Source organism: Bos indicus, chromosome 15 (assembly GCF_029378745.1).
Source record: "Bos indicus isolate NIAB-ARS_2022 breed Sahiwal x Tharparkar chromosome 15, NIAB-ARS_B.indTharparkar_mat_pri_1.0, whole genome shotgun sequence".
Lineage (NCBI taxonomy): Eukaryota > Metazoa > Chordata > Mammalia > Artiodactyla > Bovidae > Bos > Bos indicus.
This window is the reverse complement of record NC_091774.1, coordinates 36361256-36375188: the sequence shown is the minus strand read 5'-3', so window position 1 is coordinate 36375188 and position 13933 is coordinate 36361256. Positions and strand designations below refer to the sequence as shown.

The 13933-nt window shown below is 37.8% G+C and overlaps 1 protein-coding gene across 15 annotated transcripts in view; it reads right to left on the bottom strand.

The window, feature by feature from the left end:
- SOX6 (SRY-box transcription factor 6) overlaps positions 1-13933 on the bottom strand; it is a 720388-nt gene that overhangs the window by 568700 nt on the left and 137755 nt on the right. For all 15 annotated transcript variants that reach the window (XM_070803611.1, XM_070803609.1, XM_019974613.2 and 12 more), the window contains exon 2: positions 1420-1492. The gene's annotated coding sequence lies outside the window, so the exon portion shown is untranslated. The remainder of the gene's footprint in view (positions 1-1419; positions 1493-13933) is intronic.

Below are 13933 nucleotides of genomic sequence, written 5' to 3'. Positions count from 1 at the left end.
GGAATCATCCTTTTTCTCAAGAGCCCTTCAAAGATACTTTACATTTCTCCATTTTCTTCACCTCCTAATCCTCACTATGATACCTTGCAGAAATTGAAAGCTTATATTTAATCCAAATGACCATGGAGTTTAATATTTTGTGTTTTACATGAGAATTAAGTCTACAAATAATAAAATGTGAATTTATAGTCTCATAAGAACAGCATCTTATTTATTCTTAAAGCATTAAAAATATACAAAATTTATTAAACTATATTAAATATTCACACCTAGTTTTTAAGATGGTTCAAAATACCTGCCCCAAATCAATGCTGCTACTGGAAGAAAGGTAAAACTGATTTCAAAGGAATTTTCACTGCTCTCCACCTTAAATACTGAATCACTTAAACTCTAATTTATAATATTACTTTTTTCCAAATACTTTCCTGGAAGTGTACTGCCTAAAGCTCCTTTATAGGGGTACAGAGAAGTTTCCTCTGTCTTTGTTGTTTCCAAATGTAAAAAAACACCTTAGATACCAATGGTTTGCAACAATGTACACATATAAATCCCTGGAGGAGAAAATGACAATCGACTCCAGTATGCTTGCCTGTAAAATCCCATGAACAGAGGAAGCTGGTAGGCTACCATCCATGGGGTAGCAAAAAGTCAGACATGACTGAAGCAACTGAGCACACACACACACACACAAACACATAAATACATCTGAAACTCAAATTACTTAAATATGATCTTATATACATATGGACATTTTTAATATCTGCCACATACTCTAAAATACATTTATATTAATAAATATATAACAATATAAAGTATTTTCATTGACCAAAGTTCATTCAATTTTTGTTTTCTTGAAATTGACATTCTTTCCTGAGAAAAAGTATCTTTCTTCTTCAAAATACCATTTAAAATATAATAGTATTTTAATGATGGTGAAGAAGGTAGGAGGAATACTTTGATTCTGATATACATTATACATTCACTAAATGAGTCTTTGGTTCCTTAGTACATAATCTCCTCATGTACTGACAACTCTTTGAATTCTGTATCATCTCACATCTTTTCAATGAGTGCAGGCTCGTAGCACTTTTCAAGTCCAGACAACCAGAAGTTATCAGGGTAAATTATTCATGTGTATATAGACTAGCCCCTTTAAGTTAATCCATTCCTACAATTGAGCCCCATCTTCAAATAGTAAGATGCGTATTCTTTCGGTCTATTTTAGTTGGCCCTGCCATTGTGTTATTTCACTGAAAATCACAAGAAATTGAAGATTTTTTTTTTGTTCCCACCTGATATTCTTCTATACTCCTTTTAAGAAAACACTTTTTAAAAAACTAATAATACTTTAAAAACACTGTAACTGTTTCATTACACAACGAGAAGAGTAATAAGAATAATAAATGAACCAATACTTACAAATACGCACAAAAAAATCAGCCCCAGCACCCAGAAATCACTGGTAAATTGCTTTTGAATTCATGAAAGTGACCTGAAAGTTTAGAAAGAAAACGAAATGAAAAAGGATTAGTAAATTGTATTTACATGCTTTATTAAAGAATACATTCTGGCTACAAATTATACTATTTTTAACTCAGGCAGTTGTCTACTCTAACAATTTTTTCCAAGATAATACCAAAAGAAGCAATTATTTCATTGTTCGTCTCTGAAGAATACAATATCTCCATTACCACTTTTAAAATATTGTCAGTAATAAAGTAGGTGTTTAAAAATATGAATAAGTAAAAACAAAAGCAAGAAAAAATTTAAGGTAATACAGGCTTACAAGTTACATTTGAAAACATGATTAATTTAGGTCTACAAGTGAAAATGAATTAGCTTCACAGAAGATAACTTGGATATGTCCAACAGAACATAACTTGTAGGTAGAATAAATACGAAAAGATGCAGTTTTAGTTCTACCTAAGATGTGGAATCCATTTAGATGCTTAGGCTATATACAAGGCATTCTGTACGAGCCACAATTCAATGCAAAATTCTTTTCCTTGCACACACTTTAGTTCTGGCTGAAGAGGTAACAGATGCAACTCAAACACACAGAGCTAGCCTTGTAAAAAGTTTTAACTAGCACAATGACTCACTTTATGCCTCTAAATATCTATGGTTTCCTCTCTCCAGAACCCCCATGCATTAGAAGGTAGTTTGGTAGTTTATTTTTATTGTTTGGTCTAAATACAGCACATTTTTGGTTCAACGAAAACAAAGAAACTTTGTTGCAAAAGCTGTATTCTTTCCAAAATGTGAGGATGGCTATGAGTAGTGTTCAACTGAAAATAATAATGGAACTTGGGTTCCTAATTTAGGATAGAAACTTTCCTAGACTCTGGAAATTGGTTTGATTCAATCCACATATTTTAAATTCAGCCAGTAAACATCTAGGTTAGTTAACTAACCTAGATTTAAATCTAGTTAGCTAACTAGGTTTAAATAAAATTCATTTAGAAAAAAAGTAAAGAAAAAAATGGATCTCGTTCAACATCATTTATAGGAACTACTACTTCCAACATTGCATTTATACCACAAATGGCCATAATAGATTATTGTTGTTGTTGCTGTTGTTCTTCAGTCACTCAGTCATGTCTGACTCTTTGCAATCCCATGGATTGCAGCATGCCAGGCTTCCCTGTCCTTCACTATCTCCCTGAGTTTGCTCAAACTCATGTCCATTGAGTCGATGATGGGGTCCAACCATCTCATCCTCTGTTGACCCATTCTCCTCCCACCCTCAGTCATGATAGATTAGGTACTGGGATCTGGAATTAAGTTGAGACATGAAATAAATATACAATTCAGCCCTTCCCCAGCTCCTATAACATGGTTTTGCCTAAGTGATGCATATACTTTATTCAATTTTCTAGTCAGGATTGATAAGTAATAAAGTCCTGGGCATTTAGTTAGCTTTAATATCCATGAGTAAGACATCGATTAGGTTTCCTCACCAGACCTCCTCCTCTAGTAGGAAGTGATGACTCAGGCTTCCCCAATCCAGTTTCACCAGTTTCCAACAACTCATTATTTCTATGGATGCAAGAAGTACAGGAGAGTCTGTCCAGAGGAAGGTAGTTCTATCAATTATTTTTGGTATTACACCCTTTCCCTCCTCATGGCTTTCTGATGTTTCAGGATTCAAGAGAACAGTTTTAGGTGGGACACCACCTAAACCCACATAGGGACAACCCTGTGCAGATACACGCTGTGTCCTAGTCAAAGCCAGGAAAGAATGCTGGTTCTGATATAAGCTATTCTGACATTTTATCCAACCCTGAATTATAAATTATAACTATTAAGTTATCCAAAAAATAAATCTCCAGCACAATGATATTTATCTAAAAGCCTAAACTTTGGAAGAACCCAAAAGGGTTCTTAAGCACTCACATATTTTTAAAATGATCTCACCTGTGTTTCTAGCAACTATCCTAAAAAAGTATAAATTGGAATTATGCAACATCCACAATACATCCCATTTCTTCATTTGCCTTGAAACAATGAAGGACAAAATAAATCAGTTCAGTATCAGTTCAGTTACTCAGTGTGTCCGACTTTTCGTGACCCCATGAATTGCAGCACGCCAGGCCTCCCTGTCCATCACCAACTCCTGGAGTTTACTCAAACTCATGTCCATTGAGTCGGTGATGCCATCTAACCATATCACCCTCTGTCATCCCCTTCTCCTCCTGCCTTCAATCTTTCCCAGCTCAGGATGTTTTCAAATGAGTCAGTTCTTCGCATCAGGTGGCCAAAATATTGGAGCTTCAGTTTTAACATCAGTGCTTCCAAAGAACACCCAGGACTGATTTGCTTTAGGATGGACTCGTTGGATCTCCTTGCAGTCCCAGGGACTCTCAAGAGTCTTCTCTAACACTACAGTTCAAAAACATCAATTCTGCGCTCAGCTTTTACAGTCCAACTCTTACAACCATACATGACTACTGGAAAAACCATAGCCTTGACTAGATGGACCTTTGTTGGCAAAGCAATGTCTCTGCTTTTGAATATGCTATCAAGGTTGGTCATAACTTTCCTTCCTAGGAGTAAGCATCTTTTAATTTCATGGCTGCAATCACCATCTGCAGTGATTTTGGAGCCCCCAAAAATAAAGTCAGCCACTGTTTCCACTGTTTCCCCATATATTTGCCATGAAATGATGGGACTGGATGCCATGATCTTAATTTTCTGAATGTTGAGCTTTAAGCCAACTTTTTCACTCTCCTCTTTCAGTTTCATCAAGAGGCTCTTTAGTTCTTCTTCACTTTCTGCCATAAGGGTGGTGTCATCTGCATATCTGAGGTTATTGATATTTCTCCCAGCAATCTCGATTCCAGCTTGTGCTTCATCCAGCCCAGCGTTTCTCAAAATAAAATGCATCCATAAAATATTGTGACTGACATGTCTAGCTTTTTGAATCACTGGACTCTTTAGTAGTTAAGATTACTAACTCTGGAAATATTTTAAATTTAGAGTAAGTCAGATTGCAGAGATTTAGGACAAATAACATTTGAACATGGACTTCCCTGGTAGCTCAGTGGTAAAGAACCTGCCTGCCAATGCAGGAGATGTAGGTTGAATCTCTGGGGTTGGGAAGGTCCCTTGGAAAAGGAAATGGCAACCCACTCCAGAATTCTTGCCTGGGAAATTCCATGGACAGAGGAGCCAGGCAGGCCACAGTCCATGGGGTCACAAAAGAGTCGGGCACAACTTAGTGAACAAACAACAATACTTTAATATGAGTCAATATGAAATCAATAAATCTCATTTGTCATATCAATCTAGTCTTGCTGCATATTTTAAAAGCAACTATGAATTTCATTATCAACTGATATATACCATGAATCTTGTAGCAAACAAGTTAAAAAGTATAAACTTCAAAAATTACCAAGTTCATTTATAACAATAAATACTAAGTGAAGGAAGTCACAGAAAGACAAATACGATATGAGATCATTCATATGTGAAATCTAATTTTTAAAAATATAAAACAAACTTATTTACAAAACAGAAACAGACTTACAGATTTGAGAACAAATTTAGGGCTACCAAAGGGGATTCCTAGGGGGAAGGGATAACTCAGGAGCCTGGATTGAACACACACACACTACTATGTGTAAGATAGATAACCAACAAGGACACGCTGTATAGTGCAGGAAATTCACCTCAATATCCTGGGACAACCTACATGAGAGAAGAATCTAAGGAAGAATGAATAAACGTATATACAGAACTGAATCACTTTGCTGTGCAACGGAAACTAACACAACGTTGAAAATTAACAAAAAAAAAACGAAAGAAAATTAACTATACTCCAATAAAATTTAGAAATAGACTTTAAAGCATACTTTATTCTGTAGAGAATTTAGAAATAAGCAACATTTTATGATGAGCAAAGGATTAAGAATTAACTCACAAGAATTAGTACACAATTTGAAGTAAGCTACTTATTTAAGAACTATTAATAGACTAGCTTAAGCTGAAAAAACATTTCCAGAGTTTTTTTCCAGTGGCCACTTTGGTCCTGAGGAACAGCAAAAAAGTAAGAAGATAGAGATGGAAATACCATCTGTTCTGGAAAATCACAATGTTTTAGTAAAATGAATCTTCAGAACACCCAATCACCATGGATTATTCCATTCCTCTGCTAGTTCATTCATGCATTCAGAAAATATTGATCATGGATAAAGATTGCACTTGACAATACAAACACAAATTTTGTAAATAAACAAAATGACACTGTCAACTAAAACTAATACAATGCTATATGTCAATTACACCTCAATTTACAAATAAATATACTGCAAAGAAATAGAAGAAAACAATAGAATGGGAAAAACTACAGATCTCTTCAAGACATTAGAGATGCAAAGGGAACATTTCATGCAAAGATGGGCACAATTAAGGACAGAAATGGTATGGACCTAACAGAAGCAGAAGAGATTAAGAAGGGGTGGCAAAAACACATAGAAGAACTATACAAAAAAGATCTTCCTGACCCAGATAACCACGATGCTGTGATCACTCACCTAGAGCCAGACATCCTGGAATGTGAAGTCAAGTGGGCCTCAGGAAGCATCACAATGAACAAAGCTAGAGGAGGTGATGGAATTCCTATTGAGCTATTCCAAATCATAAAAGATGATGCTATGAAAGTGCTGCATTTAATATGCCAGCAAATTTGGAAAACTCAGCAGTGGCCACAGGACTGGAAAAAGGTCAGTTTTCATTGCAATCCGAAAGAAAAGCAATGCCAATAAATGTTCAAATTACTGCACAATTTTGCTCATCTCACACACTAGCAAAGTAATGCTCAAATTCTCCAAGGCAGGCTTCAACAGTAAATGAACCGTGAACTTCCAGACATTTGAGCTGGTTTTAGGAAAGGCAGAGGAACCAGAGATCAAATTGCCAACACCCTCTAGATCATTGAAAAAGCAAGAGAGTTCCAGAAAAACATCTACTTCTGCTTTACTGACTATGCCAAAGCCTTTGACTGTGTGAATCACAACAAACTGTGGAAAATTCTTCAACAGATGGGAACACCAGACCACCTGACCTCCCTCCTGAGAAATCTGTATGCAGGTAAAGAAGCAACAGTTAGAACTGGACATGGAACAACAGATTGGTTCCAAATCAGTAAAGGAGTATGTCAAGGCTGTATATTGTCACCATGCTTATTTAACTTATTTGGACCATGAGAAAAGCTGGGCTGGATGAAACACAAGCTGGAATCAAGATTGCTGGGAGAAATATCAATAACCTCAGATATGCAGAAGACACCAACCCTATGGCAGAAAATGAAGAAATAACGAGCCTCTTGATGAAAGTGAAAGAGGAGAGTGAAAAAGTTGCTTAAAAACTCAACATTCAGAAAACTAAGACCATGGCATCTGGCCCCATCACTTTATGGCAAATAGATGGGGAAACAATGGAAACAGTGACAGAGTTTATTTTGGGGGGCCCCAAAATTACTACAGATGGTGACTGCAGTAATGAAATTAAAACATGCTTGCTCCTTGGAAGAAAAGTTATGACCAACCTAGACGGCAAATTAAAAGGCAGAGACATTACTTTGCCAACAAAGGTCCCTCTACGGGGAGGGGGGAGGGAGGAGGGTTCAGGATGGGCAACATGTGTATGCCTGTGGCGAATTCATGTTGATATATGGCAAAACTAATACAATATTGTAAAGTTAAATAATACAATAAAATTTTTTTAAAAAGCTATGGTTTTTCCAGTGGTCATGTATGGATGCAAGAGTTGGACTGTGAAGAAAGCTGAGCACCGAAGAATTGATGGTTTTGAGCTGTGGGTTGGAGAAGACTCTTGAGAGTCCCTTGGACTGCAAGGAGATCCAGCCAGTCCATCCTAAAGGAAATCAGTCCTGAATAATCACTGGAAGGACTGATGCTCAAGCTGAAGCTCCAATACTTTGCCTATCTGATGCAAAGAACTGACTCATTTGAAAAGACCCTGATGCTGGGAAAGATTGAAAGCAGGAGGAGAAGGGGACAACAGAGGATGAGATGGTTGGATGGCATCACCGACTGGATGGACGTGAGTTTGAGTAAGCTCTGGGAGTTGGTGATGGACAGGGAAGCCTGGCGTGCTGCAGCCCATTGGGTCACAAAGAGTCGGACATGACTGAACAACTGAACTGAACTGAACTGAACTGAACATATTTTTTTAATCATGGCCTTTGTCCCAGAAGATTTTCCAAACAATAATCCGACCTGGACAACAGACTACTACATCTGACCATGAAGCTGACATTCTGCATATTATCTGGCTATCAAATCCTTTTCACTTTCTTAATTTACTAAGTAAAAAGTACATGGCTACAAACACTTCAATATAAAAATGTACAACGAATATAAAGAGGAAATCTACAACTGAAGAAATGTAATGTTTAATAACAAAAATATGTACAGTCTCCCTAAAAATCAACTAACTATAAATAAAATATTTTCACCTACAATATTGGCAAAATATCTTATAAACTGGGAAAAATTAGCATTTGTGAGGATGGGGAAAAAATCACTTTCATGTATTATAAATTGGGTACAACTTTACTGAATGGTAATTTGATAGACTATTAATAATTTTAACATCAATAACCTCTGAGTTTGCAAGGCTACTTCCAAAAATTATCCTAAGGAACTAAACACAAAAATGTTAAAAGACATATACATGTAATATGCATGTTCATTACACCATTTTCTAACAACCCAAAACTGGAAATAACCTATTACCTGCATAAATAAATTATGGTACATATATATAACACTACTCTGTACTCATTAAAAATTATTTTTTAGATCTGTATTGACACAAAAAGATGGTCACAAAATATTGTTGAATAAAAAAAGGTAACATGTGTAATAAGAGCCAATTTATATTACTAGAAAATCAAATATGTATGTATATATGTACACACGCACAGAAAGTGAAATACTATTTAACAAAAAGGTTAACACTGAGTGAGATCTAGGATTATTTTTGCTTTTTTATTCTTATGAGCTGGTGTTATTTAGATTTTTTAAAATCCTTAACATGTCTAATTTGTCCCAGAACAAGAAAGCTATTTCTAAAATTCACTATATCATTTATACATTCAAAAGTAGTCACCAAATCCAGACTAACTTGCTATTAATCTAGTACCAAAAGCAAGGCATTAGTATTAGTTACAAAAAGAAAAACCTCTAAATAACAAGGCAACTTCAAACAAGTATCTTGACATCGAATGAAGAAATCATAAACATTTTCGCAGAGCATGTCCCTTCTCTATCAAAAATAGGTTATAGATCAAAGGTAAACAGCAAATAAAAACACTGCCACCTCCCTGCATAATTAGATTTTAAAAGCTTTCAAGCTGAATTTTTAAATCCTGCTTAAAGCTGTCTCTAAACCACACCCATTTCTCCTTTTAATCCCCATCCTTTTTTTTTTTTTTTTAAGCAAGAAGATTCAAGTGAGTGGTTAGATTAAATGACCTTCCAACTCTGAGAGTCAATAATCTAAGGCATTTTTTTAAGTATCAAAATGCCTTCCAAAACACCTGTAACAAAAATTTGCCTACCTTTGTATTAAATTTTTCACTTCCACTGTATAATCATAAGGAATCTGATTTAGGTCATACCTGAATGGTCTAGTGGTTTTCCCTGCTTTCTTCAATTTAAGTCTGAATTTGGCAATAAAGAGCTCATGATCTGAGCCACAGTCAGCTCCTGGTCTTGTTTTTGTTGACTGTATAGAGCTTCTCCATCTTTGGCTGCAAAGAATATAATCAATCTGATTTCGGTGTTGACCATCTGGTGATGTCCATGTGTAGAGTCTTCTCTTGTATTGTTGGAAGAGGGTGTTTGCTATGACCAGTGCATTTTCTTGGCAAAACTCTATTAGTCTTTGCCCTGCTTCATTCCGTATTCCAAAGCCAAATTTGCCTGTTCCTCCAGGTGTTTCTTGACTTCCTACTTTTGCATTCCAGTCCCCTATAATGAAAAGGACATCTTTTTTGGGTGTTAGTTCTAAAAGGTCTTGTAGGTCTTCATAGAACCGTTCAACTTCAGCTTCTTCAGCATTACTGGTTGGGGCATAGACTTGGATTACTATGATATTGAATGGCTTGCCTTGGAAATGAACAGAGATCATTCTGTTGTTTTTGAGATTGCATCCAAGTACTGCATTTCAGACTCTTTTGTTGACCATGATGGCTACTCCATTTCTTCTGAGGGATTCCTGCCCGCAGTAATAGATATAATGGTCATCTGAGTTCAATTCACCCATTCCAGTCCATTTTAGTTCGCTGATTCCTAGAATGTCGACGTTCACTCTTGCCATCTCCTGTTTGAGCACTTCCAATTTGCCTTGATTCATGGACCTGACATTCCAGGTTCCTATGCAATATTGCTCTTTACAGCATCACCAGTCACATCCACAACTGGGTATTGTTTTTGCTTTGGCTCCATCCCTTCAGTTCTCCACTGATCTCAGTAGCACATTGGGCACCTACTGACCTGGGGAGTTCCTCTTTCAGTATCCTATCATTTTGCCTTTTCATACTGTTCATGGGGTTCTCAGGGCAAGAATACTGAAGTGGTTTGCCATTCCCTTCTCCAGTAGACCACATTCTGTCAGATTACCCTGGAATGTGAAGTCAAGTGGGCCTTAGAAAGCATCACTATGAACAAATCTAGGGGAGGTGATGGAATTCCAGTTGAGCTATTTCAAACCCTGAAAGATGATGCTGTGAAAGTCCTGCACTCAATTTGCCAGCAAATTTGGAAAACTCAGCAGTGGCCACAGGACTGGAAAAGGTCAGTTTTCATTCCAATCCCAAAGAAAGGCAATGCCAAAGAATGCTCAAACTACCACACAATTGCACTCATCTCACATGCTAGTAAAGTAATACTCAAAACTCTCCAAGACAGGCTTCAGCAATACATGAACCATGAACTTCAAGATGGTCAAGCTGGTTTTAGAAAAGGCAGAGGAACCAGAGATTAAATTGCCAACATCCACTGGATCACCGAAAAAGCAAGAGAGTTCCAGAAAAACATCTATTTCTGCCTTCTTGACTATGCCAAAGCCTTTGAATGTGTGGATCACAATAAACTGTGGAAAATTCTGAAAGAGATGGGAACACCAGACCACCTGACCTGTCTCTTGAGAAACCTATATGCACATCGGGAAGCAACAGTTAGAACTGGACATGGAACAACAGACTGGTTCCAAATAGGAAAAGGAGTATGTCAAGGCTAATTATTGTCACCCTGCTAATTTAACTTCTATACAGAGTACATCATGAGAAACACTGGGCTGGAAGAAGCACAAGCTGGAATCAAGATTGCCAGGAGAAATATCAATAACCTCAGATACGCAGATGATACCAACCTTACGGCAGAAAGTGAAGAGGAACTAAAAAGCCTCTTGATGAAAGTAAAAGAGGAGAGTGAAAAAGTTGGCTTAAAGCTCAACATTCAGAAAACGAAGATCATGGCATCTGGTCCCATCACTTCATGGCAAATATATGGGGAAACAGTGGAAAGAGTGTCAGACTTTGTTTTTTTGGGCTCCAAAATCACTGCAGATGGTGACTGCAGCCATGAAATTAAAAGACGCTTACTCCTTGGAAGGAAAGTTATGACCAACCTAGATAGCATATTCAAAAGCAGAGACATTACTTTGCCAACAAAGGTCTGTCTAGTCAAGGCTATGGTTTTTCCAGTGGTCATGTATGGATGCGAGAGTTGGACTGTGAAGACAGCTGAGCACTGAAGAATTGAGGGTTTTGAGCTGTGGGTTGGAGAAGACTCTTGAGAGACCCTTGGACTGCAAGGATATCCAACCAATCCATTCTAAAGGAGATCAGCCCTGGGTGTCTTTGGAAGGACTGATGCTGAGGCTGAAACTCCAGTACTTTGGCCACCTCATGTGAAGAGTTGACTCATTAGAAAAGACTCTGATGCTGGGAGGGATTGGGAGCAGGAGGAGACGGGGATGACAGAGGATGAGATGGCTGGATGGCATCACCGACTTGATGGACATGAGTTTGGGTGAACTCTGGGAGTTGGTGATGGACAGGGAGGCCTGGTATGCTGCAATTTATGGGGTCGCAAAGAGTCGGACACGACTGAGCGACTTCACTTTCACTTTTCACTTTCCTGCACTGGAGAAGGAAATGGCAACCCACTCCAGTGTTCTTGCCTGGAGAATCCCAGGGACGAGGAGCCTGGTGGGCTGCCGTCTATGGCGTTGCACAGAGTCGAACACGACTGAAGCGACTTAGCAGCAGCAAAGAGTCGGACACAACTGAGTGACTGAACTGAAACTGAAAGAAAGAAGAGAAGGGAAAAGCCAAGGAAGAAAGGTAAAGATATATCCAACTAAATGCATTATTTCCAAAAAATAGCAAGGAGAGACAAGAAGCCCTCTTAATGAACAGAGTATAAAACTAGAAGAGAACAGAAGGGGAAAAACTAGAGATCTCTTCAGGAATATTGGAGATATTAAGGGAACATTTTGCTGAAAAACGGGCACAATAAAGGACATAAACGGTAGAGACCTAGTAGATGCTGAAGAGATCAAGAAGAGATGGAAAGAATACATGGAAGAACTCTACAAAAAAGATCCAAATGAACCAGATTAAACAATGGTGTGGTCAGCCACCCAATGCCAGACATTCTGGAGAGCCAAGTGGGCCTTAGGAAACACTGATGTTAATAAAGTTAGTGGATGTGATGGAATTCCAGCAGAACTATTCAAACCTTAAAGGATGATGCCATCAAAGTGTTGCATTCAATATGTCAGCAAATCTGGAAGACCCAGCAGTGGCCACAGGACTGGAAAAGATAAATCCTCATCTCAATTCCCAAGAAAGGTAGTACTAAAGAATGTGCTAATCATCAGACAATTTAACTCACTTCTTATACTAGTAAAGTCATGCTTAAAATCATGCATGCTAGGCTTCAGCATTATGTGAACCAAGAACTTCCAGATGTCCAAGCTGGGTTTACAAAAGGAAGAGGAACCAGAGATCAAATTGCCAACATTCATTGGATCATAGAGAAAGCTAGGAAATTCCAGAAAAACATCTATCTCTGTTTCACTGACTACACCAAAGCCTTTGACTGTGTGGATCATAATAAACTGTGGAAAGCTATTAAAGGGATGTGAATACCAGACCATCTTACCTGTCTCCTGAGAAACCAATATGCGGGTCAAGAAGCAACAGTTAGGACCCATATGGAATAACTGATAGGTTCAAGAATGAGAAAGGAATACGACAGGGCTGTCTGCTGTCACCCTGTTCATTTAATCTACACACTGAGCACATCATGAATTATAAGCTGGAATCAAGATAGGCAGGAGAAACATCAACAACCTCAGATATGTGGATGATACCACTCTGATGGCAGAAAGCAAAGAGAAACTAAATAGCCTCTTCATGAGGGTGAAGGAGGAGAGTGAAAGAGGCGGCTTAAAACTAAAAAAAAAAAACCTAAGATGATGGCATCCAGCCCCACTACTTCGTGGCAAATAGAGACAGAAAAGGTGGAAGTAGTGAGAGATTCCATAAGCCCCTTATCCTTATCCATACAGGATAAGGGCAGACAGGATGAAAACCACAATCATAGAAAACTAATCACATGGATCACAGCCTTGTCTAATTCAATGAAACTATGAGCCATGCCATGTAGGGCCACCCAAACAGACAGGTCATGGTGGACAATTCTGACAAAACGTGGTCCACTGGAGAAGGGAATGGCAAAACACTTGGTATTCTTGCCTTGAGAACCCCATGAACAGTATGAAAGATGAACTCCCCAGGTCCATAGATGCCCATCTGCCACTAGAGAAAAGTGGAGAAATAACTCCAGAAAGAAAGAAGAGGCAGAACCAAAGCAAGAACAACACCCAGTTGCGGATGTAATTGGTGATGGAAGTAAAGTCCAATGGTGTAAAGAACAATATTGTATAGGAAGCTGGAATGTTAGGTCCATGAATAAAAGTAAATTGGAAGTGATCAAACAGGAGATGGCAAGAGTGAACACTGACATTTCAGGAATGAGTGAACTAAAATGAACTGGGATGGGCAAGTTTAATTCAGATGATCATTCTATCTATTAATGTGAGCAAGAATCGCTTGGAAGAAATGGAGAAGCCCTCATAGTCAACAAGAGTCTGATATGCAGTACTTGGGTGCAATCTCAAAAAAAAAAAAAAAAAAAAAACCAGAATGATCTCTGTTCATTTCCAAGAAAACCATTCAATATAACAATAATCCAAGTCTATGCCCCAATCAGTAATGCTGAAGAAGTTGAAGTTGAATGGTTCTATGATGACCTACAAGACCTTCTAGAACTAATATCCAAAAAAGATGTCCTTCTCATCTTTTGAATGCAAAAGTAGGAAGTCAAGAGAT